At 52.4% G+C, this 27,464-nt stretch overlaps 1 protein-coding gene across 4 annotated transcripts in view; it reads left to right on the top strand.

Annotated features, from left to right (window-relative positions):
• PlexA (plexin A) overlaps positions 1–27,464 on the top strand; it is a 350,566-nt gene that overhangs the window by 185,656 nt on the left and 137,446 nt on the right. For 3 of the 4 annotated variants that reach the window (XM_075696438.1, XM_075696437.1, XM_075696439.1), the window contains one exon: positions 20,823–20,845. The exons of the other annotated variant lie outside the window; for it this stretch is intronic. The gene's annotated coding sequence lies outside the window, so the exon portion shown is untranslated. The remainder of the gene's footprint in view (positions 1–20,822; positions 20,846–27,464) is intronic. 4 annotated transcript variants of the gene reach the window in all.

Raw genomic sequence — 27,464 nt, 5'->3', positions numbered from 1 at the left:
TCTAGGAAGCTCTGTCAACTCTACGAGCTGCTTTCATCCGGTTGGCGTTGCTCTCGATGGCCGTTATATTTATTATTATTATAATATTTTTCTGCAAACGTTTATGAGTGTGGAAAGTTGCGCTCACTCTGACAGGTCGTGCTCGCTGGTGCGTTTCGACCGCTGCAGCATTTCTCATCCCGCGTCTCTTATTGTTCTTTCTCGCCTTTCCCGGATGTCTCACCCGGCAGGCCGCCGTAACTGTGCGCGCTCAATGGCAAGCGCAGAGGACGGCCGCGTTCTGTCATCATCTGCTCTCGGTGCTCATGGACCCCCCTCCGGCTTGTTTTCTTTTTTTCTTCTTCCTTTCGCCCTATTCTATTGACGTTTCCTGCGTCTGGCGACCCGAGGCCGTCTCCGCTGTGTCGCGGTGGTTGCGGTGCTCTTCGCAGACTGCCGCCGCTTGATTAGTCTCCCGCCGAGCGAGACACGCTCGGTGGGAGTCCGCTTTTCGTCGGCTGGCCCTGTGTGCGCGCTTGGTGTGCGTGCGTGTGCTCCCCCGTGTGTGTGTGTGTGTGCATCGTACGTGTGTGTGTGCTCGGGCGTCGCCTTCCAGATGGCCGAGGCACAGCGGGATCGCTTCAACGCGCCGCGCTCTCTTTGGCGGCTTCCTTTGTGGGTGTAGTGTGTGTGTACGTGTGCCCCTCCCGCCCTCGCACTTGTCTCATTTCTCACCCTTTCCATCTTGGACAATGCTTGTTCAACTTCATCTGACGTGCGCCGTTGTCATTGACGTGTCCCCTCCTCCTCGTCATTGTCTCCCGACTTTATAAGCTATATAGACGAGCTACAAGGGCACACGTGATAGATACCTCACCCTGCACCTGTATGAGGTGCTGGTTTCAAGAGTGACAGTTAGTCCCTTTTGATCGCAGTCTGCTGCCAATACGAGAATCAAGCTTTATTCTACTGAAGGAATAGGTTTATTCGAGAGGTGGTTAGGTTTGGTGAAGCCTGAATTTGGTCCGAGAGGATGCAGCCGTAAATTTAATCAATTGAAGGAGATTTGGAATGGCTTTGCTCCCATGGGTACACACTGAAAGAACCTGCGCATTCTTTCAGTGTGAGAGCAGTGAACGTTAGAGGTCCGGTTCCCTTACCCGAAGACGTCTAATTACCTAGATTGAAAAACGTGGTATTGATCGCGAAACGTTTGCGCAACATGACAGCAGCTTCACAGTGTGTTTCATATATATATATATATATATATATATATATATATATATATATATATATATATATATATATATATATATATATATATATAATCGTACTTTTTCGCTTATCCTCTTCCCTTCAGCAGTTACGAGAACTCGAAAGTTGCCAGTTGGAATTGAGCGAGTTATACAGAAAGAAATTGCACGTATGATGCATGATGGTCGAAGGAGTCACAGCCGGGGCAGACTTATGCAATCGGTGTCATTCGACAGTAGGGCAGGTGCATTTCATAATTACATGGCGCTAGCGAGTGGAATGGTCTCCCATCCAACCGTAGCGCGGCTGTCCTCGAGAGATTACGGGTATAGAATATCGGAGGCCGGTGGCGAGGTAGCTCGTGTTCTCGACCGTGACGAGACCACGTCATGAATTTCGCCCACTTGATTGTCTCCTTTGAAAGCGGCTTCCGTGCCCTCGACACGGAGCCAGGCGGACTTCGCTAGAAGTCCTATACGAGCTATACCAGTCGCTGTATAGAGTGTACTTTTCTGTACGTCATTGGTTTGTGCCACCGAAATGTAGCGGCGCCGCCGAAGTTATCCGGCGTCGTCGAATCGGGCGGCTTTCATCCGAAACGTACGTTTCCCCCCGAAGGACGGAGAGAGTGCCGTTGCAGCTGAATGGCGGCGCATCAAAGGGGCGACCTTCTGCACCCGCCTGTTTCAACTTGCTGCCTGCAGACTTTGCTCCGTGGAAGCCGGGCGCCTCTCGACTCGTGCACGGTCACTCTGCATGATTTAGCTGCGTTATGCGACCTCCTGCGAAGGGACGGCTCGTATCATCCGGGGCGCCTTGGGAGGTCGCCTGTCCCCTCTGCTCTACATTCAGCCGTTCGCCTATAGACTCGCTGAAGAACTTGAATATTAGCCATTGATTTAAAGAAGGGTAAGCTTTTGTAACCCCTCATCGTTTCGTTTCGCCTCGCCACGCCTGATTATTTGTTGGTTTTTGGGCATGTAATACATAATTTAAATCCTTGCAGTTATTATGCACGTCAGGTCTGACTCGCATCTGAAATGCCGTTGCCCATTGTAGGCGGTACCTATAGTACAAAGGCTGTAAGCTGGAGGGCAATTAAGCCCCGAATTAACGTTATTCGGTCGGCGGAGCAGGGGAAACAAAGTGTCCGTGGGGGGGGGGGGGGTCTTCGTGTCACGTGACTCGCGCCCTTGGCGCTCATCATTTGCTTCCGTTTTCGTCATTTTCTGCGTAGCGATGCCGGGGCCGTCTTTGACTTCTGCGAATGGGGTATCGCTGGGGCCACTGCCGTCGCACTCCCAGAGCCTCCTCGTGTATGTAACGTATGTATATATATATTCCCGTATCCTCCCCTTTTATTCCGCTTGCGCCGGGCGATGTATGTAGTACTTCACCTAATTTGCGCCTTCCCAGAAGGAGCTCTCGTGATTCAAAGGCCACCGAGAGAGAAGAAGGGCGGAGAGTTGGGGGGGGGGGGGCGGCTGCGATGATGATGGAGCACTCCGTTGGCGTTGGTTTTCGCTGTCAGTGACGTCGCCTGAAGTTTTTGGCACTTGCTTTCGCTCAGCGCCTGCTCCTCCCCATATAAGCCGCGCTTCTTTTGTTCGGCGCTCCGCCGACGTCGGCGTTGCGGTGACTCTTTGCTGATGCGAAATCATTGTTTTTTTCCCCGCATATCTCTTTTATTAATCACGCTGTCAGTAGGAAAGACGAATCGTTCTTTACTCGAGGAGGAGATGCAAGCAACTGCGGCGTCGAGCCGTTATGAAGTGCAGGGACACACATACCACAGAGCGCGATCTCGGAGGCGGAGCACACAGTTTACACGCAGTGGGAGTAGGCCTAACGCTACCGAGACAGATGAGATAAATTATACGGAGCAGAGTCAGAATGCTACAGCTTCACCGAGTTACTACGCCTTACGGAACAGACGGACCATTCGTTAAAGGCGTGTATTATTTAATGTACGATTGATGCTCCCGTAATTGTTTTTCTTTTTAATAAAAGAAAGTTAACGGGTCTCTGCCCGCGGAGAGCAAATAAGTTTCATTTGTGTGCTTTGCTCGAGGCATTCTCGTACATGTGTATAGCCTTGTGTTCCTGACATTCCAATTCTTCGTGTATATGCGTATGTATACGGTAGAATTGGTATCGACACGCTATATAGTAGGTCTCGTCTGATCCTTTCATAATCGTGCCTCCCTCGCTAGTGTGACCACAAAGTTGGTGTCGGCACAGTTTCACTTATACCTCTACTGGGCTGCTGCCCTACACCGCAGGCCTTTGTGACTGTAGAGAAACACGCAATATAGAGGGGGAAACGAGAACGGTCGCAGCGCTTGCCGTTCACAATTGAATTGGCCGGCTTTCCCTTGATTGTCGTCTCCATTCTATTGCGCGCGTTTTGTTTGTCCGTCTCTCTTTCTTTTCTTTTTTTTTAAGCCTCACTTTCTCTGCCTTCCTCGTTGTGTCATTGTACCCGGCGCCACCCACACTCCCTTGCTCTCTCTCTTCCTATCTCTCTCTCTCAGCGTGCGCGTGTACTCACGTATAACACTGCGCAGTGTGTTGCGCGGTGGCCGAGGTTTTTGGGCGAGCGACCTCCATGCATTCATCCATCGCTCTCGTTACTTGGCGCGCGGTCCAGCTTCCTTGTTGGGGGGCAGCTGGCTTGGCTTGGCGCTGAGCGCGGCGTTTTTCGCCCCGACCGCAAACAGTGGCGCTCGCGCTTCGACCCCCCCCCCCCCCAATTCTTTTTTAAATTCATGTCCGTGGCTTTCTTTTTCTCTTTCTGCGTTCGTTTGCCACGCACAAGGGCCGTGCGCTGGCCTGTCCCTTGTTCTGGGCGTTGCGAGCCCCTTTGGCTGCGGCGGCCAGGAAGCGGTCGAGGCCATCGAGGCCGCGGCGTTGACGCGTTACGTTGCTGCCGCCCGCCACGAATAGAAGCGCTGAACGAGAGTGCGCGGTCAGTGAGTGAGTGGCAGCAGCTGGGCCGGTTCGCTTCCGTTTCTTTTTTTTTTTTTTCGGCTCATTTGTTTTCCTCGCCTCTTTTTGTGCTGTTGATCGATGCAGGAATCATCGACAGACAGCTATAAAACGATCGCGCGGGCTCGGCAAGTATAACGTTGCGGCTTTTTTTTGACCGGGTTCTGTTCTGATGGCATATCCGAATGGCCGTTTCTAGAGGGCTAAGGCAAAGGTCATGTATATAGGGCTGCAACTAAGCTTTATTGCAGGCAACGTTGACTCTAATATGGATAATGACGCCTGATTGCCACTGTCAGAACCATCTTATCCTCTCAACGTATCTTGAATATTATACGAGACAGCTACACACACCCGCCGGAGCGCTGTGAAGCCACCAGTCCAAGGCTGGCGCTATTACCTACCTTTATGGATAGACCGATTCCGGTCGATAAGATATAAGGGGCTGCGCTTGGGTCAACGAAGAATCGTGAAAGCGCATAAAGGTCGAATGAAATCCTCGTGTTGTGGGCACTTATTATTCTTTTCTTCCTTACGCCTCTATATTATCATAATCATATGTGTGGCTTTCTTCGTCACCTGTGTGGATGCATCATAGGTGTGGACTGTTGCTGCGGCCCTTCGCCGTGTCTCTCGGGCTTTGAAAGTTCTGGTGCGTTTCATCGCGTTATTGTGTGAATTTTTCTCACTTTATTATTATTTTTGTTGCTTCTTTCATTTTCTTCCCTTTATCCTTTCGCCAGGACAGGGTAGCCAGAGAGAGAGAAAGAGAGAGCTGAATACAAGATCAGCCCTAACTGCTACGTCACAATACGTTTGTTGTCTTAGCTTTCGTGATTAGGCGGAAAATTAGGCACAGTGAGGTATGCCGTGCCATGTGGTTTTGCCACAGTGTGCACAGGGACGTGACATTGAGCGAATAAATACAAGGGGTGTGCGAACATTCTAAAGTTACGAATAACGAATCGAACGATGTTCTATTCGATTTGATCTTCGAATCGCTGTCTGGTTTCGTTTTTGGCAGGTTCGGTCTCGGTGAGAACTTTTATATTAGGCTTAGTAAGAAGTTTATCGTGGAGCAAGCCGTCGATAAGTGAATATCGAGCATTAGTGTTACTTCAAAACGTTATCGCTTATTCGGAACCGTACTATACTTGGCTTAAGCTAAGCTTCGATAGTAGCGCAGTGCTTCGAAGAAATGTTTAGGAATATTATATATTATATGCCTTCCTACCCGTTTTTCTATATAGTCAATAACAAACTTGGAGCATTTCACATCGGAGTGCCGCTGTGGGAAGTCTATTGCATTCACTCTGAACCATCCCTTTGCCACACGTCCAAGGGCTGTATTAACTTTCTCTTCCAGTTCCGCAGATAGCCTTACGAATTAATTTACAACGCCGCTATATTGTTAGAAAACAAACCGGGTAGGGTAACGGTGACTCATTTCCATTTGTATCCCTTCTGACGTTTTGCCCAAAACGCGGCGATGTCTGGGTCTCCACCCTCTTTCATGCTAATGCCGCCGGTGAATAAAGCTGATTACCTGCGTGAGGCGGCGAGCGTTTCGCCATAAATGCATGACTGCGACACTCGCGGCCGACGGAGTGTGGCAACGCAGCCTCATTTAGCCGACCGTTTGCATAAGCAATCAAGCCGCGCGCACGAGAAGGACTCGGGTCGCGTATCGAGGTGCGCGCTAATACGCACGTCTAAAACATGCGCGACGGATCGGTTCCCGCTTGCCGCGTCCATTTCGCCGCCGCCTACGCGGGGCCTCGTCCTTCCCCTCCCCCAGACCGTGGGTTGAAACGCAGACGAAGTCACGTCGGCGTCGACGCCAAGCATCAAAAGCGGCGGCCGCCTTTCTCTCGCGCTTATAACGCGCGCTTGCATGAATCACCGCGGCGTTCGCTTCTCTGCGGCACTTTGCGCGTGCCCGGCGGGCATGCGGCGTCGTGATCGAGTCCGATTTGCATACGCGGTTGCCTTCGGTGAGAGCGCGCGTGTACGTTGCCCGCGAAGGGCAGCGCGCTCGTTAGCGGCGCGCCGCTTCCCACGTTGCAGCGCGCGCAGCGCCTGGGGCAAGGCCGGCCCGCGGCCTCTCTTCCCGCTGGCCGAGTGCGCGCGCCGGCTTCTTTGCTCGCGTCGCGAAGGAACACGGCGACCTTTGTGCCTCGCAGCTTCTCCCGATGCTCGATGTTTGCTCTCGCCGTGGGATCGCGCAGAGTGGCTATGTAGGAACGCAAGTGTGCGCACGGTCCATAATAGCGGGCACTTGTCGGGTGTGGGTTGATCGATTGGCGCTGTTTTAACGGTCTCGAAGATACACCTGGGGTGCTTATGAGGGACTCTATAGTGGAAGAGGAGGAGGAGGAAGAGTGGCCCTGATGGATGCCTGAACTGTTCAGCGACATGAGAGGATAGCGATCCATCGGCACGACGGGTGACGTGGATGTTGTGCTTTGGCAAATGAATAGTATACTCAAGCAGGCCGTTGCTACGCTATCGGCTGCTGTTGCGAAAAATTGGTATTTGTATCGCGAGTGCTTTGAAGTGCTGCTCGCGGTACCTACGTAGCGTAGACATATGCTCCACTATTGACGGCGAAGAACCGCGTGGCGTGTCAGCACCGCGCGTATGCAACTGCGCAGCGTAGTGTCCTTCGTTTCACACATTTCCAGCTTACTAACCCCGGTTCGCTGTTTCGGCCGCAGGTAGGAATTGCAGTCAACTATTGAAATGATTACGTAACTGCCTAGTTGCCTTTCGCATTACTTTCTCTTTTTCGTGTCATTTCACTGAATCACAAAGCAGTGAGCGAAAGGGAACACGTATAAGGGACTCTGGGCTTCAGTTTGTTTCCCCACCCTGGAGCGCGACCGACTTCTTGAGGCCTACAGCCTTTATTGCGCTGTGTGCGAGTAATCGCCATGGAACATTGGCCTTTACGTCTCTTCTTGAAGGCGCACAGGCCTTCTGGACGACTGGCCGCCTGTGGCGCCATCTGGTGCTGCGAACGTCGTTTGCGCAGACGCTTTTGTCCACAAACAGGGAGCCCACGCACCATCCATAGTCCCTGCTTTCTGTCGCTCTCTCACTCTCCGGTCGTAATCGGATTGTCGGGCGCGCGTCTGGCGCTGCATCGCCTTCGTGCACAATGAGGCAGCGCCAGCCGAGGCGTATGGGTCGTTCTTCTCACTTCCGTTGCCCGTTTTCGTTTGCCCAGTTCTCTTTGTTGTTGTTGTAGGCGGCGTGTTGACATTTTAAACCGAAGATGTCTGCGGCATTATAGGAGCGCGCTATAACGAAAGGTCACGTCTCTAGATGTAGTGTATACACGCAATAAATCTAAAATGTCGTACAGTTTCCCCCCCCCTCCTCTTTTGTTCAAGCACGTCGATACTACAAACTAACGTATTTGCAAGTTCTTCGTATGTCCAAAACGTACGTCGCAGTTCATTTTGAAAGCTACTGCGATGCAGTAACGTACGAAGTCCATCGGCACAAGCGAAAAGTCACCGTTTTGACGACGTCGGTGTTACGAAAAAAGAAAGAAAGAAAGCTTTAGCTCTGTTTGAGAACTGCTTATCGCACCTGACCCTATGTGTTGACTAAATTACTCTGACATTCTGGTGCTGAGCAGGACGTCGCAGGCTCGGAACCTAGGCGTGGCAGCCTTCCCCCCACCCCCCACCCCGCCTCTCTCTCTGTCTCTTCATTCTGGTGGACTGCTAACGCCCGTGTCTAGTGACAATAGGTAATGAAAAGCAACGAAAACTGTGCTACCAAATTGATCTGGAGCCCTTCGCGACCGTGTATCTCATAATCTCGAACGCTACTTCGGGAAACAAATCTGCATTAGTTTTCTTTAGCGTCACTTGTGATAGGAGACAAACGCGCCGGTATTTAAAAAAAAAGAAGAAAGAAATAAATTCGTATGATGCGTGCAGCCATGGGACTCCAAGGTTAAGGGGTGGAGTTTGGGAGAAGGGGAGTTGTTGTAGGACGAGCATCAAATGTGAACTAACCTCTCGCACCGCTGAAACTATAGCACGCAGCATCCAAAGCGAAGCGCAATGCAGTCTAAGCGCGATCTCGCGTGCCGTTTTCGCCGAATTTTGGAAGAAAGGGGACAAAATCGATTCGTGCGCTTCCTTGCAGGCGACTGCTCTAAAGGCCTCCATTGTGCTAGGCCGAGCCTAGGCGCAAGTTGCAGTGGCGCCTAAAAAGCGGAGCTCCAAGCTGCTCGCGGAGATTGCGACCGGCACGTTTGGCGCGGCAATTTGGGTCGCCCGCCGGCGCGCTCATGGCCCATTGTTGCTGCGGCGGCTGCCCAGATCGCGCGCGCGCGTCGTGTACATACGCGCGCGCCCCGGGGGCTTGCTGGAGCGCGCGCTAATAACTTCGCCAAATTTCCGCTCCGCTCTGGCGCCACACGCGCATACGAAAATGGGCGCGACACACACACACACACACACACACACACACACACACACACACACACACACACACACACACACACACACACACACACACACACACACACACACACACACACACACACACACACACACACACACACACACACACACACACACACACACACACACACACACACACACACACACACACACACACACACACACACACACACACACACACACACACACACACACACACACACACACACACACACACACACACACACACACACACACACACACACACACACACACACACACACACACACACACACACACACACACACACACACACACACACACACACACACACACACACACACACACACACACACACACACACACACACACACACACACACACACACACACACACACACACACACACACACACACACACACACACACACACACACACACACACACACACACACACACACACACACACACACACACACACACACACACACACACACACACACACACACACACACACACACACACACACACACACACACACACACACACACACACACACACACACACACACGAGAGAGATAAGAAAGGAGAAAAGGAAATTGTTGACGAAAAACGCGTGCGTAACTTTGTTCTCTGTTCTTTTTTAGCACCATGGCGATGTGCGATAACACGTTTTTGATCGCGGCGTTCATTCAGAGCTTAGTCCTGAAAAGCATCGATTTTGTCTCCGTGCCTTGCTCGTTTCTCTCAGCCTTTTGCGTGCATTTGTGTGTCTCGGTTGAAGTGGGCTAATGGGACGCGAATGCGCGTTAAATGCGTTGGGCGCTCTCGCTGTTGAGGCGTTCGCGTTGCCCGCCTCGTGGACCCGGTGTGCGCCGCATCGTTGTAACTGCTTTCCAAACCAAACAGAGAGGGGGGGGGGGGGAGCCGTTGATCGCGCACGCCATCGGCGAACCCAAGACGCACACGCGCGCTTGGCCGATCGTGCTTTCATCGTGAAGGCGGCTGCCGGGAAGGAAAGGCCACGTTGTTTGCTAGTCTTCGAAGAACGAAATGGGGTGGTGCGGACCTTTGATGGCTCGGCAGATGATTCGAGGACGAGGTCGCGGATTCGATTTCTTCGGTCTGATTCCGGTTCGAGTGTTATGCAACAACACGCGCCTTAGTTCGCGCCGAGGAGCGAGCTATATTGTCGCTGGTTGGTAATCGACCGGCTCTGCAAAATGCACGTAAAGCCCGACTTCCGACTCGACACGCTCGTTCCGAGTTTTCTTGCTAGAGTAGGTTCTCTCGTAGCCTATTCTTTTTGAAAGGAGTCGAACCGCGTATGTGTAGCTATGTGCGTTAGACACGCCGAGATTCAGTTGCGATCCGACATGTGTCACTAGTCCTGTCCGAACATCGCATGCGAGCAGTTTTCAAGATTTCCCACGTGTTCACCCATCTTACATGACCACGTGCGGGGCACACGGTGCCGTACATACGCCGCGTGTGTCTAAACGTGGCGTACACTCCTGCCTGTGTTGTCGTCGATCTCTGACCCCTTCTCATTCTACAAAAACAAGCGGTTGCTTCTCTCAAGTCGGGCGGCGGCCCATCCATGAAGACAGACAAGCGTGGAGCGCGCGCGCTCTGCTTCAGAAGCTAGAGCGGCGTCGTGGGCCGTGGGTTTAAAATGGGGCCCGCGGGATCGTCGTCCTCGCGAATGAGACGGCGGCAGCCAGCCACCCCTTTTCCCTCGTCGTTCGCTTCGGAATAAACTGGACCCACCCCCGCCCCTTATCCGCGCTAGGCGGTCGCTCTTCTCGTTTTTCTTTTTTTCACAGCTTTCGCCAGCGAAGGAGGCTATTTTTCTCATTATAAGCAGGCCGTTGCCTCTACTCGCCAGTGTCCGTGCTCGCGCACGCGCGGGCGTTTAGACTTCCGACGATTTGTTTCCATTTAGAAAGCGCGCGCTGCCGTCGAAAAGAAATTTAAAAAAAAAAATGCGGGCCGTTTGTTTTTGCGCCCGGCCCGCTGAGGGAGCCCTGAAACCCCTACGCAGTGTCCGCGCGCCATTGAGCCCGGCTTAAAAGGGAAAGTCGCTTTTCCCGCCTTGCGGAGGCGCTGGTTTCGTTTTGACCGTTGTTTTTCTCGCACTGCTTTGCGGGCACTGCCTGCGTATCATGTTAGCTGCAGCGTACGGGCGGCGCTGTATTTGCGCCTACGAAGAATGATCGCGCCATGCAGTCACGTCCGTATAGAAGCGCAGTCCGTGTGGGGCTCCGCAGATAGGTTATACTTCATTGTGCCGCGCCAAGCGACCGCAGAGCTGGGAAGAGGCCGAATGCAAAAGGTTTCATTCTTGTGGGGAGAGAGAATGTTGATCGCCGCCTTGTTTAGGGTGGTATTTTTGTCTGTCGGGACCTCTGGGATCACTCTACGAGCGTGTGAGTCAGAGTAGGTTTGACCTTAGAACACGCCTAAATTTTGTGATCCTTCAGAGAATGACGAAGAACAGGTTACAGTCGAACGCATTTACAACGAACATCTCTAAAACAAAGTGACCTTGATAACGAAGGGATAATTCTGTCCCAGCTCTATTGTGAGCTGTGCGGTGTGCGGAAGGCTTATACAACGAAGTGACCTGTATACCGAATTGTTTCGGAGTCGCCGAGTACATTGTTATGAAGGCGTTCGGCTGTATTTAAGCATGATGCAAACATTCCTGGATGTCAATTTCGGTGTCTAGAGCCACAGCTTGTTGGTATATAGGATTGCTGATTAAATAGAGTAGGCGTACAGACAGGTACAGGAGTGTGCATAGAATGTAACGAAGTTTGTGTCGTCCATTTCCCTCTATTAGTGCCCGCGTCTGCTCGTCAACATTTCTTTCTTTCTTTTCTCTGTGTACTCTCATGTGACCCCGTTTCATTGATATCGAGACAGCTATATCGCATAGCATTACGTTCCGTAAAGGCGCGGACGAGACACCGAATGCTTTGTGTAGGACGACACACGCATGCCAACTCTGGAGACTGCTGTCATTGCGTCATCAAAGTCCTTGCTGGTGCTTGCGACTTCTTTCTTAAGCCTGCGGAACCAAAGCAGCCTTAACTCCGTGCATAGATCATGCAGTCGAGGTGCAAGAAACGAGATTTAAACAAGCGCTTTTCCTCTCGTCCGCCGAACTGTTCAGTCGCGGGAGCTGTGGCGTGCAGATTTATTCTATAGCGCGCTTCGTCTCGAAAACGCGCGAGCGTATAGAAAAGTGCAAAAGCTATGGTCTATAGCGGGCCCCCGAGTTCTTCCGAGCAGAAGAAGCGGGACATAGGGGCCCCGCGCGAATAGATCATGGCCTTGTGTGGGAGTCGAGAAGGGAGCGTGCACAGCGCTTGTGGGTTTGCGTATGCGTACGGTCGCCGCCGTCAAGCCACGTCCGAATCGCGCTTCCCGTTCGCCCGCACGCGCGCCTGTTCGTTCGGGCGTGTCGCAAAATGGCGTTCTCCGGCCAAGTCGCGCCGCTGCGCGAGGATTGTCCACGCTTGTGTGCAGCGGGCGATGAAAGCGGCGCCCACTGCGGGCCCGCTTCCCGCCTTCCCGCACCCCCGCTTTTTTTTTTTTTTTTTCCTTTCTCTATCGGTCTCTCTCCTAATGGTTGTGGCAACGGAAGGCCATATTTTCTGCGGCATGACTCCTCGTCTACTCCCTGACGCTGTCTCTTTTGGCCCCGCGGTTTTTAATAAACGCTTCTCTCTCTCTCTCTCTTTGTGCTGTCTAGCTGCTAGTGAGCGATGATGACGACTCCTCGCTTGCCTGGGTCCCTGCGTCGTAGGACAACTCCTCTTAGTTTAACCGCATTCGGTGTACTTTCCGACAGTTTTCTTTTCGTTCTCGACTGCCAGTTTAGCGGCTTCGTTTTACTCTCTGCCTCTCTCTTCGGTAGCTCACCGTCTGCTTTAGTGAGCCGGGACTTTATCATGTCGAATTCTTGTTGCCTGTCCCTCTAGCCGTGGCACTGGGGCGCGTGACGCATCTTATTTCATCCCTACCCCTACACAGTGCAAGGGAACGCTTCCGACGCGCCCTTTGCACATCGCGACGTACACTGCATGTGTATGCTTGCTCAAAGCTCTGAATACATCGGGAGAGCGACAACAAACAGATAACAGATGTCAGCTGGAGTTCCACGCAGAGAACTTAGTGTTCTCGGTATTGTTTAGTTTCAGAAGAAAAATAAAGAAAATAGGCATGTGTTGCTTATACAAGCCATCGTTTGGTATTGATAGATTTAGTTTACTTGTCTAGTTCTTCCTCGCTTGCCTTCTTTATTTTCCTCCAGTTCTCTTGCGTATGTTTCACAGAATATTCGCGTTCTGCTTGTGGAAGCAGACACGAGATTATAACTTTGGATCCCAATTTGGTGTGTGGGCTCTCGCTTTGCTGTGTTCTTTTTTTTTTTTTTTTTTCGCCTAACTGGCCGTCCGCCTCGTCCCGCGTGAGTCAGCGCGGCGGTCTAGCAAACCTGAACTCCGCCGGAGATAATCCGGAGATTAAACGATATTGTATCACATGTTCGCAAATATACACGCACGTAGAAGAGAGAGAGAGAGCTGGGGAGGCGGTCGAGAGAGCAAACTACGGTTCTCGCCGAGCACACTAATGAGCAACCAACGGTAATCCGATTACGCGCGCACTAGGAGGCAGCCGGAGCGGAATCATCGAGTGTATAGAGGCCTCGTTCGACCAAATCCTCCGGGAGGGTCGCGTATGTGTTCCGACGACGCCGCGTGTGTGCTCGGAGAGCGTGTGCTGCTTGGTCGGTCGTCTCTCCCGCGGCTCTGCGCCCGTCGCGCTGACGACGACGGAGGAGGAGGAAGAGGAGGAGGAGGGAGTACGCACGGGCTCATCTCCTGAGCGATGCTGCCCTTGCCCTAAGCCTCGATCTCAGTTCTGAGTGTCCTTGCCGGTGAGCCGGTCTGCGGTACTTACTGCGCTGTTCGGGTCACTGCGACGCGTCGCTTTAGGCGGCGGCGTTTTGCCTATTCCGTTTCTAGTGTGCCCCCGAACGAGGTCCCGTACTGAAAAATATAGCAGGAAGGTGGTGTGAAGTGGGCGTTCATCTCGCGCGGCCGTGTCGCCTTTTTCGGTCCATTGGGTAAATCGGGTCGCGGTAGTCGCCTTTCAGGCTTATGCGCGGAATGGCAGTGTGATATCGCGGTTTGCGGTATAGCGGCGAACTAGATTTGCGAATTGCATTCGCGCATAGTGTTCTGGACAGTGGCATCAGTACTTGTTGAAATACCGGTGTGCTTGACGGAAAATGTGTGGTAGAATTCGTTAGAGAATAAAAACTTTAACAAAACGATTGGATCTCGCTCGAGAAAAATGTTTTGCCGGGTTGAGCTTCAAGGGACCGATAACCGATTTTTGAGGGCTCCCTTTACCCTGGCTCGACGGAAAGCCTACTTACTATTTGAAGTGTCTATGCTCGCAGCAGTTCATTGGGGAAAAGTCTCGAAAATATTAAAACTTACTTTTTAAGTTATTTGAAGGGACGTGTTGACGGATCTCCTCGCCACACGTCACACAAACACTCGTCACACGTCGTCTTTCCGGTCATTAAAAGACTTTGCAAAGTGCACTCGTGCATAGGCCGACAAAGTAGGGTGTTTTCGCGTCGGCGGAGTCCATACTACAAGCGTACACCGACCATCGCTTTGATCACGGACCGTTCTAAGGGCAAACTAATTTTAGTGTCGACCTCATGAGCAATCGCACAAAGGACGACGGAAACGCTGCTACAGTTTTTACGGACAACAGACCTGCACAAAACGGCTGTAGCCTGAATACGTGTTCATTGTGTTACGCGCGGTCCTGTGTTTTGATGATATGTGGTGATCGCGATCTCTCTCTCTCTGCTTCGTGATTAACAGCGCATGGTAGAACAAGGAATGCCGCTAATGCCAACGTTTCGACAAGGTGACTTGTCGTCAGGTCAGCTATGGGTTTCTGCAGTTTTGCGCTGCATTCACTTCAGTGCCATCTCAATCTTTCTATGAGCCTCTTTCTTGATTTCGATCGCTCTACTTCTTATCTTTCTACGTTACCCGTTCCCCAGTGTAGGGTAGCAAAGCAGACTTTTCTCTTCTCAGTAACCTCCCTGCCTTTCTCCTTTTCTCTCTCTCTCTCTCTCTAAGTGTCGTGTTTGCCAACTCTTCGGTCTTCGTTCATAAAGTGCTGTTGTTGCCGAGGGAACTCCGAGACCTCCGGGGCACCGGCCGCCCGTTGTTGCCGGTGCAGGACGTCTGGGTAAACCCCCTACACAAATGCACGCCCCGCGCGGACTGGGCAGAGGGACCGGATGCACGCAATGACGACTGCCGTCCGCGCGCGTGTTCGCGCGGGGGGGCTGGTTTCGTAGTATTCTCGTTGGGCCCCGGCTTCTCCCGAAGAGAGGAGAGAGAGACAACGGCCACGGCCTTTCTTTCCGCTGGACCGCGGCGGGGCAGCGATTCGCGCCGCTTCGCTCAGCTGCCGCTCGTCCGGCTACGCAGCGGTGCGCGATCGACTGGAAGTGCCGCTCGGTCGCACGCGCGCTCCCGCCACACCGCGTGGCCGATATCGGGCGCCGGAATCTATACCCACCACCTCCCCTCCCGTACCCTCTTGTACGCTTCGTACTTTGGGCGATCGATATCGAACGGCGATCTCGCGTCTTCTTCTTCTTCTTCTGGTGTGGCCTTGCTCTGGGTGTCGCTGCCGTTTTTGTCACGGTAAGAAAAAAAGGGGGCGACCTTTCCTATACGCCGCGCGTGTTTTTTCCTTCTGCCTCTTCGCGCAAGTGTGTGCGTGCCACACCAACACCCGTTCTTCCTTCGCAGTCGCATACGCGCGAGAGGGGAGAGTCTGCTGGAAATGGGTCGATGGCAAATGACCCGCTGCTCCCCCTTCGAGCAGGCATAAATGATGTGTCGACACTTAGCGAGCATTTAGAACTCGCGAAGTTTTGGCGAGTCGGTTTAATCGTATGCGGAGGTGGGATTAATTGGCGAGAGAGAAACGGCACGAACGAAGTTTGTAAGCGACAGTGTGCTGGCGCCCGAAGGTGTGTCGCGCAGTTTTGGAAACGGTGGGGCGTGTATTGCTGGAGTGTGTGCCGCGTAATATCGAACAACGAGCGTTTTGTAACGAGCGTCTTTTGTGCTGCTGCATGTGACGCTCAGAAGCGGTGTGGCTCTCGTGCTTGGCACTTTTTAAGCAGTGTTAAAGCTTGGTTTTCTTCTTCTCGTATTTCATGTGTATTATCGACCTCGAAAAGCGTCAGTATTACTTGCTGCCTCGATGCTAATATCTCAATTATTTCTTGTCAGAACGTTGTGAATCTCACGTTTTGCCTCGCTGCGATTCTCACTTCGGTGTATTGTTTTCCCCACACTCGTTTTTCTACTTTACATATTTATGTTGCTTTCCCACCTTCGTAGGTAGACCTGCGTGCAGTGTGTTACATACACCGGCAATCGTGTCCATATTATTAAAATGCCGTCTTTTCTCACCTCTTTCGGATCATGGAGAAACGGAAACATTTAATGTTAACGAAGAATGCGTGCGCGTACGTGGAAGTATGAGCTATCGACGCTCACTCGACAACCAGGGTTACGCGCGTCCGCAAACAAGCGAATGACTATACAAACGGCGGTACGCAGATCAGGCGACTCGCACGAGGCGAGCCGATCATGCCGCCTGTGCGTCAGCGACACGCATCGCTTCGTTCTCTCCGGGCGATGATTCAGGCGCAGGCTTCGCTCGCCTCGCAGCACCGGCCTCCATTCCAAGAACGTCCACCACTCGGTCAGGGCCGCGTGCTTCGCGCTCTTTGCGAGCACGCGCTTCTGTTGAACCTCACGATACAAAAGCGGCCGCTGTTTCGCAAGGGCTATAGCGAGTGTCGCTTGTGCATCTGTCGAGGATGCCGCGAGTCCTTTCGACACCGCGCTGCTCACAAGTGCGAGAGGCCCGGACTTGGGCATACTTTCTTTTTACTTTTTTTTTTAAGGCGAAAGCCTGAAATGGCCCATTGAGCGAAAGAGCTGGCGTCTGTCGTCTGTAGCAGCGTAGCGGTTGGTAGATTCCCGTTGACTGCGACGCCTCGCCACGAGCGTGCCTCCACGGAGCAAAGCGGGCGAAATGGTGCGCCTGCTTCGCCGTTGCGCGCCAGGTGTTGCGTGAGGCGAGCGCGCATCGGCGCGACGCCACGTCACCCTCGCTCTCGCTCTCGGGAGCCTACATTATCCGCGCGTTTCTTTCCGGGCATGCTCTCTCCTTCGTTCCAACTGCGCCTCGCTAAGGCCAAATCAAAACGCGCCAAGCGTCTCAACGCGCTCGCTTGCCGGCGAGGAGTTCACAATTCGAATGCCCGCTCAGCGGCGTTCAGTAGGACATTAATGCTTTCACATTCACAAATCATAAGGAGTGCTTAGGTTTCCTCGAATTTTTACAACGAAGCTGTATATGGCCAGCCGCCTCGTCCCGTCTGTCAGTCGCCTGTACGCCGAAAACTCCTTCAGCGCGCAACCTCATGCGGACGCGTGAACCCCCCCCCTCCAAAAAAAGAAAAAGGAAGAGAGAAAGAGGCGCGCTGTTAGCCAACACCATCTAGACAGCCACAAGGGCTGTTAACTCCGATTCATGACGTGATGCTACCTGGCCTGAAATTTCCATTGTCTAGGCTGGCGTGATGAAAGCAGTGACGTCAAAGTCACTGTTGCCTACTTGGGATCATCCCCATTAGATTCTGTGGCAGTCGAGCTTGGTAGCATGACGTCATGGATCGGTGTGAATAGGCCTTGTGCTATCCAGGCGGTGTCGGGCTAGGTGCGCTAGTATTGACGTCGTTGCTCTCTCCGTCGCAGCCGAGCGCGCAAGCAACAGTTTCTCTCCTGCCGGAATCATCTTAGGGACCCTGGACTGAGGGTTCCTCCCACATTGCTCTCGCTGTTCAAGTATTAATAATAAAGATGTTTTTATCTCTCTCTCCGGCTCCGAAATGGGTATGGGTAGGCCTCGCGCACACGTACTCCTGAGGAGCAGGCAACTCTCGATCTTCAACGCCGCGAGCAAAACCGGGAACGAACTCCTCTTCGCCGTGCCGCTGCTGCAGACCGGGCACAAGAACAGGCTCGTGCAGCCGAACACAAGCAGCAACTGTGTACCGATGATCCGGCAGCCTACCAAGCGGTCGTTTAATGAACCGTTGGGATTAACCCAGTGATAAACCCAGGGATAACCCAGTGCAGCTCCTTTCACAAATGTTTACCGCCGGTAGCGTGGAACGATACCTTTAAATGGATATTATGCATTGTCTTCTCTAGGTGGGCGGGCTTCTCGATGACAGCGCGGGTTTGGTGCCGAAAGGCTTATAGGATTGGAATAGCATCTACGTGGTATTCCAATCTTGCAAACTCGCCTGGTTATAATGCGTTCAGAGTGGTTCTCTCGTTGAGTGCGCACGAAGTGAAGCATGTCTGCGCGTTGTGCATGTGCTTTAGTGACTGGGCGTCATCCAGGGAGACACTCGCCTCGCACCGAAAGAAAGTATAGGCTAGAAATGATTTTGTACCCCTCCTCGCACGTCGCAGATCCGTTGAAAAAGCGCACCTATAGCTTTTTATTATTCTCCTTCCTTTTCTTTCTATTTCGTTCATATATAGTAAAACACGTAGAAATCGACGAAGGAGTTCTCGTGTGGGTGCCTTGCCGCGCGGCCATCGAATCCCGTTGTGCTGACCAAACGTATACGCACTTCGCGGCAAGCGGATGCGCTCCTCGCTTGTCGCTGCTGGCGCCTTGTTCGCGGCTCGCCTTGCCGTCCTCCTGCCGCGTGTTTTGTGTCTCCGTGGGCAGCCTGACGTGATGTCCGCAAGAATCCGGATTGCAGCGCGCTGTTGTTTCTTTTTTCTTTTCCTCCTCCTCCTCGCGCACCTATCTGGCATGTCTTGCTTTCCCGCAACGTCTTCCTCCTCGCCCTCTGTTCTCGAGTTGCCTGCATCCGCTTCTCCCCGACGCATTCGTCACGTCTCCGCTAGGGCAGCCCGTCGGTGGCTCTTTTCTTGCTCGTCGAATAAAGCTGGCTTTCAGCCGTGCGCGGTTGCTTCGATGCGCTGCTGAAGGGCTACGCGCGTCGAGTAGAATGGCCGATTCGATAATTCCGTGTGCCACGCGTGACTTCAAGCGTTGTGCGGTCGCACTGCTTCCTTTCTTGTAGCTGTACACACGTCGAGCGCCGACCGATCACCGCGTGTTCGAGCACGCCGAGCCCCGTGTAGGGCGCCTCGGCGTCTGTGCACCGCTCCCCGCCGTGTATACCGAGGCGCCACTGGCGCGCGCTCTGCCATGGGCGCTCGAAGCCAGCGGTAGGCGAGTCCGCGACAGTGCTTGCAGGTTATTTACACTAATTAGAGCAGCCTTAATATCCGCAATGAGCCTCCATCAAGGATTCTCATCCCTCGAGTTAAGACACTTCATTTGTCAATGGCCTAACGCTGCCTGTGGATCTCGCGCAACGAAAAGTTTTCTTTCTTTTCCTTTTTCTTTTTAGCCTTCCGCAGAGACGCTGGTCTGAATGAGATACTTTAGTTTGAGTGTTGCGGTGTGCTTTGTGTATACGTTTTGTATCGGTCGTGCACTATGCATATTCCGTTTTTTTAAAAAGGGGCAGAGAGAGAGAATAGACTACTGGAACGAATGAACCATTTACAGTCCCTGAATAGAGCGCATCGGCTGACTGGCGATGCGCAGTTCTTTTCTTTTCTTTCCTTTCCTTTTTTACGCGAATGTGCGTGTTTGCGGTGGACATGTTTTCCCAGCTTTGTCGTTCTCTCTCTGTCCTTCATTCTACTGTCTTACGTGCCACTTTCTCAGAGAAGGCGTGTCGTCACCTACACGCGACGTGTCCTTCCACGCCTCTCGCTCTGCTCTGCGCAAGCCGCATGAGCGCGCGTTTTCTCTTTAGTAGCGTTCTTTTTTTTTTTTTTCATTGATTTGTCACATGCCCGCTTTCGGGCGGCAGAAGGCAGCCGTCGTTTCGGGTATCTACTGGCGCCGTCTGGGCGAACTGAAGAACCCAGGATCGACGGCGACCACGTCGTCCTGTACATAACGCGCAGCAGTGAACCGGGTACGTGTGTGTGCGCGCCCGTACCGTTCTGCGCTCCATCCTTCGTTGTTTCCTCGGCGTTCGTCTCCGTCGTCGTCGTAAAGCGACTGGAGGCCGTACTTTTTTTTTTTTTCACCCCGCGCCGTTCCTCGCTCAGCGCTAACGGTGCGCGGGGAACGCCTCTCTCCCCCAACGGGACCCTCCAGATATTTCAGGAATTCCTACTCGCAGCCCCCCCCCCCCCCCCACCCCCATCTTCCTCCGATTCGCGTCTCTCTTCTGCCAAATTACCGCTCGTTGTCTGCAGGAGTCCTCCTCGGTCGACTCCCCATTGCCTGCTCTTGCTTTTTTTTTTTTTTTTTTCTCTGGTCGTCTTCGCGAGCTGCTCCCCTCCCCGCCTTCGAGCGTGCGCCACCCAGGCTGCGTGTCTCCTCAAAACGCCGTGTCGCGCGCCGGCCTGCTGACTGACTGACAGCGTCGGCGACTAATGTCCCGCGTCGACGCGCCTCGGGCTCGCTCGCGTGCCTCTCTTTTACTGCTGCCGTTGCGATGGTTGCGCGACCCGCTGGTCTGCATCTGTGCCGCTTGTGCTCGAAGTTGTCGTTTTGTTCCTTGCTTTCTGGGTTCTCATGCTCGTCATGGTCGATGTTATCGCCGTCTCATCTGTTCGGCATTTCCGCGTGGGTGTAATTCTGAAGCATTTCGTATTCACTAGCGTCAATCTTTTCTTACTGAAAATAAATCCTGCTGAGGAGAATATAGATGACGGCATTAATATCTTTAGTCTTGACGCGTGTGGCCCTGCTTCTGTTTCAGGCCGACCTTCTTTGTCCTGTAACGTTGCTGGTGCCTATATATATATGCACATATATTTATGTGCATATATATATATATATATATATATATATATATATATATATATATATATATATATATATATATATATATATATATATATATACCGTTCTTCATGGCTAACGCTTTTCTTTTCTCGTTTCCTCGCAGGATTTTCCAAACGGGCCAATTGGGTGAGTGCTCCCCGGCTTTGTCTTTGTCGCTTGCTTTAGCGCGAGCTGTCTTACAACTGCGATATTGACCGTATCTTGAAGGAGATTTTCGTCTTATGTAACTTGTACTATGCAGCGGATCACTGATTAACTGAAATAGATACGCAAGCAGCTAATTAGGCATATCCCACGTCGTCAGTACGGAGGCGCTGTGAAAATTCTGTATTCAGGCGTTGGAAGGACAGGGAGAGTGGTACGCTTACGGGTATCGTTGTGTGTGGTCCGTCGGTGCATCGAATAAAGTGACGGACATAACGCTATTGTTCACTTAGGCATCAGCTATACCTGATCTTCCGTGCGGTATCATCTAGATCGGCTGCGAAAATCAGGCCCGCATGCATTAGTCACGTGTTCGTTGCGAATTTGAGACCAAATCATCCATTATGCGCGCAACTCCCCCCCCCCCTCCCCCACCAAGAAAGAAAAGGCAAACCCAGTGAGAAACCGAAGACCTCCTTCCGTTTCTCATTGGGCTTGCCTGCCCCCCCCCCCCTTTTTTTTTGTTACGTAAAGGTAGTCGCTAACAATTGCAGGTAATATAAGCTTCGAACCTCCTGCGCTTGAGCGAGCATCGAGTGTCTCCCCGTACACTTGTCAGTTTTCAGATTGCTGACTGGTCCTATACAGTATCGCGTGTAGCAATCGTTGTTTAAAAGCGGAACAGTTGCCTTTTTACGGAAACTGCAGTCACAATTGTTTTGCATTTTCCGTTAGTTGCGAATCGTTTGTATACCCCAGGTGCGTGTCCAGTTCGCTGGCGGTGGTAACGCTTGGCCACTGTATATTCGGGGCACCGTGAGCTCGGCAAGTAAAGAAAAAAAAAAGCAGGGAATTGTTTACTGATTTGTAACATTCATTTGCTGTCGCATCGCTCGAAAAGCCCAGTTGTCAAATGTCACATGGCCTGTCGGCACGAAAGACGTGTGCGACGCCACAGAGGCGAGGCAGCTTTCAAGTACAAACGTGAAAATGCAAGGACAGGGGGAAGCCAAAAGCAAAGCACGAGCAGTAGTCGCGGTGCCAGCAGCTCAGCGTGTGTACCATATAGTGTCCGCATCTGTGCCCACGCGGGCAGCCGAAACTCTTTGATAGTATAGTTTTGCACTGGATAAATTGCCGATCCGTCGTTCTCGTGTGTGTGCGTGTAACGTACGGGGGGGTTGAGGGTGCCGCTCGAGGAACTCGCTGCCACGAGGGATCGACACGACCTTCCTCAGCCGTGAGCGCGAAGGTGACATGAATTTCACTTTCGCTGTGCGACCACGCCCATCACTCTCCGTATTCCCGCAGCACCAAGCGTGTCTCTTCGCTACGCATGGGCGCGTCCGACCGCGTGGGCGCAGAAACCTAGCCGGAATGCGAGGAGCGTTCGAGTGTGGCAGTCTCGGAAGGAGGTAACCGAAATTATTCGGTGAAGGCCGAGGAGAACGCGGCAGGATGCAGAGATTTAAAGCACGTGCGCAGGGTATGCGCATTTGAAGGCGGGAGGCTTGGGTTGTACGATTTGCGATTAATTTAAGTCTGAGGCGAAAGTAACAACGGCAGTACGCGTCTGGTGGGTCGTCCGTTAAGTACACCTGCACGTATGGCAACAGCCGAACGCAAGTGGGCCGAGTGTCTATGTTGGAAGCGATAGCTCTATTTCATAGTCAGTGATGTAGAACTCAGTTTTAGAGCGAAGGTGTTAGCCTCTGGTTGGTAGGGACTTTTCGTGGCGTGCTCACCCCAAAAACGGCAGCTGGAAAAGGAGCTTGTGTTTCCGCGTAACAGTATGTTTTCTCGAATATATATATATATATATATATATATATATATATATATATATATATATATATATATATATATATATAGCTTGGCAGACGGCCTAGCAGAATGAGTATATATGCTGCACTTGCGTGTGCGCTCATGATGTACGTCGCTTGTAGGGGTGGTACTTCTGTAACGTCGTCTAACGTATACTTGGGGCATTGATAATTCTCTAACGTCCGCACCAGCTTCACTATACATCCACTTTCACAGGGTAAAATAGAGGCAGGTATTCTTTCTATCTTTTTTTTTTCTTTTTTCTTTTTACCTCGTCGCCTTTGCGATGCCTGAAACTTCATGTACAACAGAACGGCCTCTCCGCTCCTCCTTATGGAGATTTTTCAACAGTAGTTTAGAGGAGCCCGCGTTTTCGTTGCTCTTTTCTTGCTCTCGAACTAAAACGCGAACTAGATGCGTCTGAAGGCGTTATACGTAGGGATGACCAAGTGGCTCAGCTGCCCACCAAAACCTTAGAAAAGTCGATGTGAATGAACTGCTCGAAATCCATGCGCGTAAGTTTCGTTTTCTTTTTATGATGGCGCATACCCACTGGGGGGTTGGCCAAGATTTGGTTTAGGCAAAATGGAGTTCCTACTAAAATTAGTAGAATTGTCAGTAAGAAAGGAATAAAAATAACGCATGAAGAACTTAGGAAAATCTTGAAACAATTATAAATGCCTCCACAGCTGCAGAGCAAACGTGTCGGCCGCTTCTGCTTTCTTTTCGTCTGACGCGCGCGTTCTAAAGAGAAAGGCATTCCGATGAGTCCCGTTGACATCATTCACGTGGCATCCTTTGTCGTCCTCATTCCCTTTTTTTTTTCCGTTATGCTTCTTTTTTTCGAGCATTGTATCGCAGCTGGCGTTTGCATTGTCCCCTTTGCCTGTGACGGCATATGACAGGCTGTATGTAGACTTACGGCCAAACATTCTGATAGTTTACAACTACGGGCATACTACTAATCTTTTATGGAATATCGCCAATAGCCTACCTCCTGTGATTGTCCAAGTAAAATTGTCAGATCGTTCTCTTTTACTACTCGTTGTTTAGTTGGCTGCAGCGAGCGCGTTCGCCCTGGTTCACTTGGATAGCGTTGTTTGTTTGCTGGCCCGTCGAATTTTCTCATTCCCGTTAGCACTGCTGTTGGGGTTTAAACAGCTCTGTTGGGTCCCACACTTCCACACTTTCTGCGGAGCCACTTCAGTCGCGTTCACCCTCGCTGCGCTCACCGTAGCTGCGCGTAAAGCACCCGCACTGTTTTTCTTCGAGGGGAACCACGCTCCACTCGCTTTAACAGAAAGTCGTCACGCAGACAAGGAGGCTACTGAGTCCAGGCTAGCTGTTATGTTGTCGGTTGCTGGGGGGTGGGGGGAGGGCTCGTCTGCCTGAGTTTCTCCCTCCTCGCGGTGGGCGAATAAGAAAAGGGAGGTTGGCTGTGGCATTCTTGGTCCGGCGATGAGACCAGGGGGCCAGCGGTGTAGTGGGCGTTCCTCCTTGTTGCTATAGGCGCCCGCCGTGCCGGCCGGCTGAGTGCAACCCCCCCCCCCCCCCCATTCCCCCTTTTCGACCCAAGGAACGGCGACTCCTCGGCGGGGCGCAGTGGCCCGGCGGCGTTTCCTGCAGGTTCAGCCACCCAGAGAGAAACCAGTCCTTTTTCCCGTGGGCGTCCGTCCGTGTTGTGTCGTCTCGGGGGTCGCCCTCCGAGACTATCTCTCCGGGCGACGGTGGCGAGGCGCTTGGAATGCCGTGCGGCGCTTTTCGGAGCCGTCGCTCGGAGGCCGTCAGCCCCCCCCCCCCATCCCCCATCCCCCACTCCTATTTTGTTTGCTGCTTTCTTTCTGCTGTTGCGGTCGCTGCCGAGTGCGACAGCCGCCTCAAGAAGGGGCCCTCGCCAGCCGTGAGCTGTCAGTTGTATGCCCCCACCTGTGCGCCCTGTGGAGACAAGGGCCTCGAGTCGCGATGTTGTTGGTGGTGTCGACGACTTCGCGCGGCAGCGTTCTAGACGTCACTGCTTCCATCGGCCCAGTGTTCCATGACGTGTTCTGTCTGGCTTTGGAAGAAGTCGCTTTCTTTTCCGAGAAAAATCATTGCTTTCTTTCTTGAAAACAGCTGCTGGGCTAAACACTATTCGCCCAGGATCTTAGGGAGAACGAATGCTTCGACGGTATAGATTGCGTCAGCTCACTTAGCAGATGAACGTGGTATTCTGAACCTAAAGAAAAAAATAAATAAAATAGAACGAGCGTGACCAGTGACATCCGAGCAACATTCCGACACGGTGTTCTGTCCGCTTTTTCCTTCTAGTTGGTAGAACCGGAATAGCAAGCAGTGTTGTAGACCTCGCAGTGCAAATTTATTGGGACGTAATTTACCAAGCTCCGCTTGGCCGCAGTCCTGTCCCTGGCTGTCGCCTTCGCGCAGTGCGGCAGTGGTTTCGCCGTTTCCGAGAACTGACGGTTGTTAATGAAAGCGAAATCCAATTTGGAAGGCGTCCTTGCCTCGGCGATGCATGGCGCGACATTGCGACGCCCAGCCTCCCCCCCCCCCCCCCCCCCCCCCCCCGCTCTTCGTCTCGCTTTCCTCGTAGTCTCGCTCCTGTTTGCGCTTATCACCGCGGCGCATCGGTGGCGACGCCCCTGCGCTTTCCCGCCGTTATTAGTTTTTTTTTTCGGTCTGTCTTCCTTTTTCTCCTTTTTTTTTGCCTCTTCCCGAGAAAGGTGGTCCCGTTTTCCCCCACCCCTACCCTCCACCCCCGGTGCCGCACACCGCCGCCCCCCTGTTGCAGAAGCTGGAGATAGGTCACGTGTTTGCTTCGGCGTGTCTGTACATGTCGCACACAGAAGTTGTTTGCTCGGCCTGAGTGGCGGTCAATGCGCTGCACACATGTGAGCGCGGCGTTTCACTTTTCGAGCTCTTTGTAAGGTCTCGCCACCAGTCCCTAGCTGGCTCGTGTAGGCTAACTGAATAGCGCAACTGGAACTCCAGCGGAACTGGAATAGTAACTTCAGTAGGGACCTGATGCTTCCACGTGCGTATGCGGTTCCTGTTCTCTGTATTTATTCCGTAGTTTATCGTACTAGATTGAGAAAGGGATAGGTTGACACGGAAACGATGCAAGTTTAGCAGGAAATCGATGCCGGCAGGTACATTTGCAGTGTTATAGAGGGAATGTTAGGTTGGTTGCGGTTTCTTTCAGGATGGTAAACAGCTTCTGAATGTTCCTTCGCATCGGTGCCAATGAGTCATCGCGGCGTTTCGGCGTCACTAAGCTGGCAAGCGCGTCAGTGGGGTCTTTCGCGACGCACTTCTCTACAGGAACGCCTCGTTTTGCACGCTGACGCCGCCACAGAGCTGCAGCTGTAGCTACGACTTGTCTTGAATGTGGGCGTTGTGTCTTGAGGGGTCGGTCGAAGTTCTCGAGGGGGTGAGCGAACAGCTCCTTTCGGAGTCCACTGATGCGTGCGATCGCGAACAGTGCGGTTTCTTGTTTTCTTTTTGCCAAGCGAGATTTCGGTGGGCCTCGTGGGAGACGTTGACGGACGATGGACCGAGGTCGTTCTTTATTTTTCGAGGTTGTCAACCCTGCGAACCCCCCCGCTTTGTATTTGTTTATCTCCCAGTCTCCTTCTTTCACTTGCTTGTTGGGGGGTTACACCTCGCAAACGCACACCCACCGAACGAGTCGGGGTGAGCGCGCTGTCCCAGCGCATCCGAGATAACATGCCCGTGCACTGTGGTCTGCGATGTCTTTCTGCTTGGACCGAAATTTTCATTGCCAAGCCTGGCGTGACGAAAGCGGCGAGGTTAGAATCTGCGTGGTCTACTCCCCGTTAGATTCTATTGACAGTCGGGCAAGGTAACGTGACGTCACGTATCGAAATGTACCGGCCTTGTTCTATCTAGGAGGCGTTTGCTCTCATCCCTTCGAGCTTTCGAGCTTCGCCGACGCCGAGAAATCTGAGTTTTTCTTTTCAGAGTCCTTCGAAATACCCTTCTTAATTGTGTAGGCGACGGTTTTAGTATTCTATAACCGTTTTGCTGTAGAGTTTTATAGGTTCTCGGTATCCGTCTCCACCTGCACAATTTAAATTGAAATATTGCTCCTCTGAATGATCGTCGCGCCTAAGATTGTGCTTCGTTCCTTCGTTCTTGCTACTTCGTCGTTATTATTAGTTGTCAATAGAAAATTCTGGGAGAAAAGCCTGCCGGCTGTCGTGCCACCTATTGACCAGTACATGGCCTTCGAGATCGCGTTGGCCACAGCAAAAAAGAAAAAAAAAGAGAAAAAAGGAAAATAGACGAAAGAACGGAATGAGCTGTAAGGCATTACGCGAAGTCGTGCACAGCATTAGTGATGTTTATGCTGGACCGCAGATGAGTTGGTTTGATAGTACCCAACTATTGTTCGAATGAGGAGACACCCCTTTCACTCTACGGCTGAGTCCGGATACATATCGCACATCTGTCGAACAGCCCGACTCCGAGCGCGTTTATCTCTTATCTCTCTCGACTCACCGATAAGACTATATTATACACCGGGCGAGCCCCGCGCCGTGCTTTGGACGGACCTCTGTGATGGCCGTCTCGCCTTCCCGTCTCACTTTTGACTCCGCTTCGGGCGCAGTTCAAAGCGAATGGCCCCCCTTTGTGCCTGGGCGGTCCGCGCGCGCCGTCCGTTCTGGCCAAAATGGACGGCGGTGCCTTGAAAAGCGGCGCGCCGTTCCTTCCGAGAACGCTTCCGGGATCCGGGAAGGAAACGTCGTTTGCAGTGTGC

The sequence above is a fragment of the Dermacentor variabilis genome, chromosome 6 (genome assembly GCF_050947875.1).
Source record: "Dermacentor variabilis isolate Ectoservices chromosome 6, ASM5094787v1, whole genome shotgun sequence".
In the NCBI taxonomy this organism is placed as follows: domain Eukaryota; kingdom Metazoa; phylum Arthropoda; class Arachnida; order Ixodida; family Ixodidae; genus Dermacentor; species Dermacentor variabilis.
The sequence above is the reverse complement of the archived record's forward strand: the minus strand, read 5'-3'. Positions and strand labels throughout refer to the sequence as shown.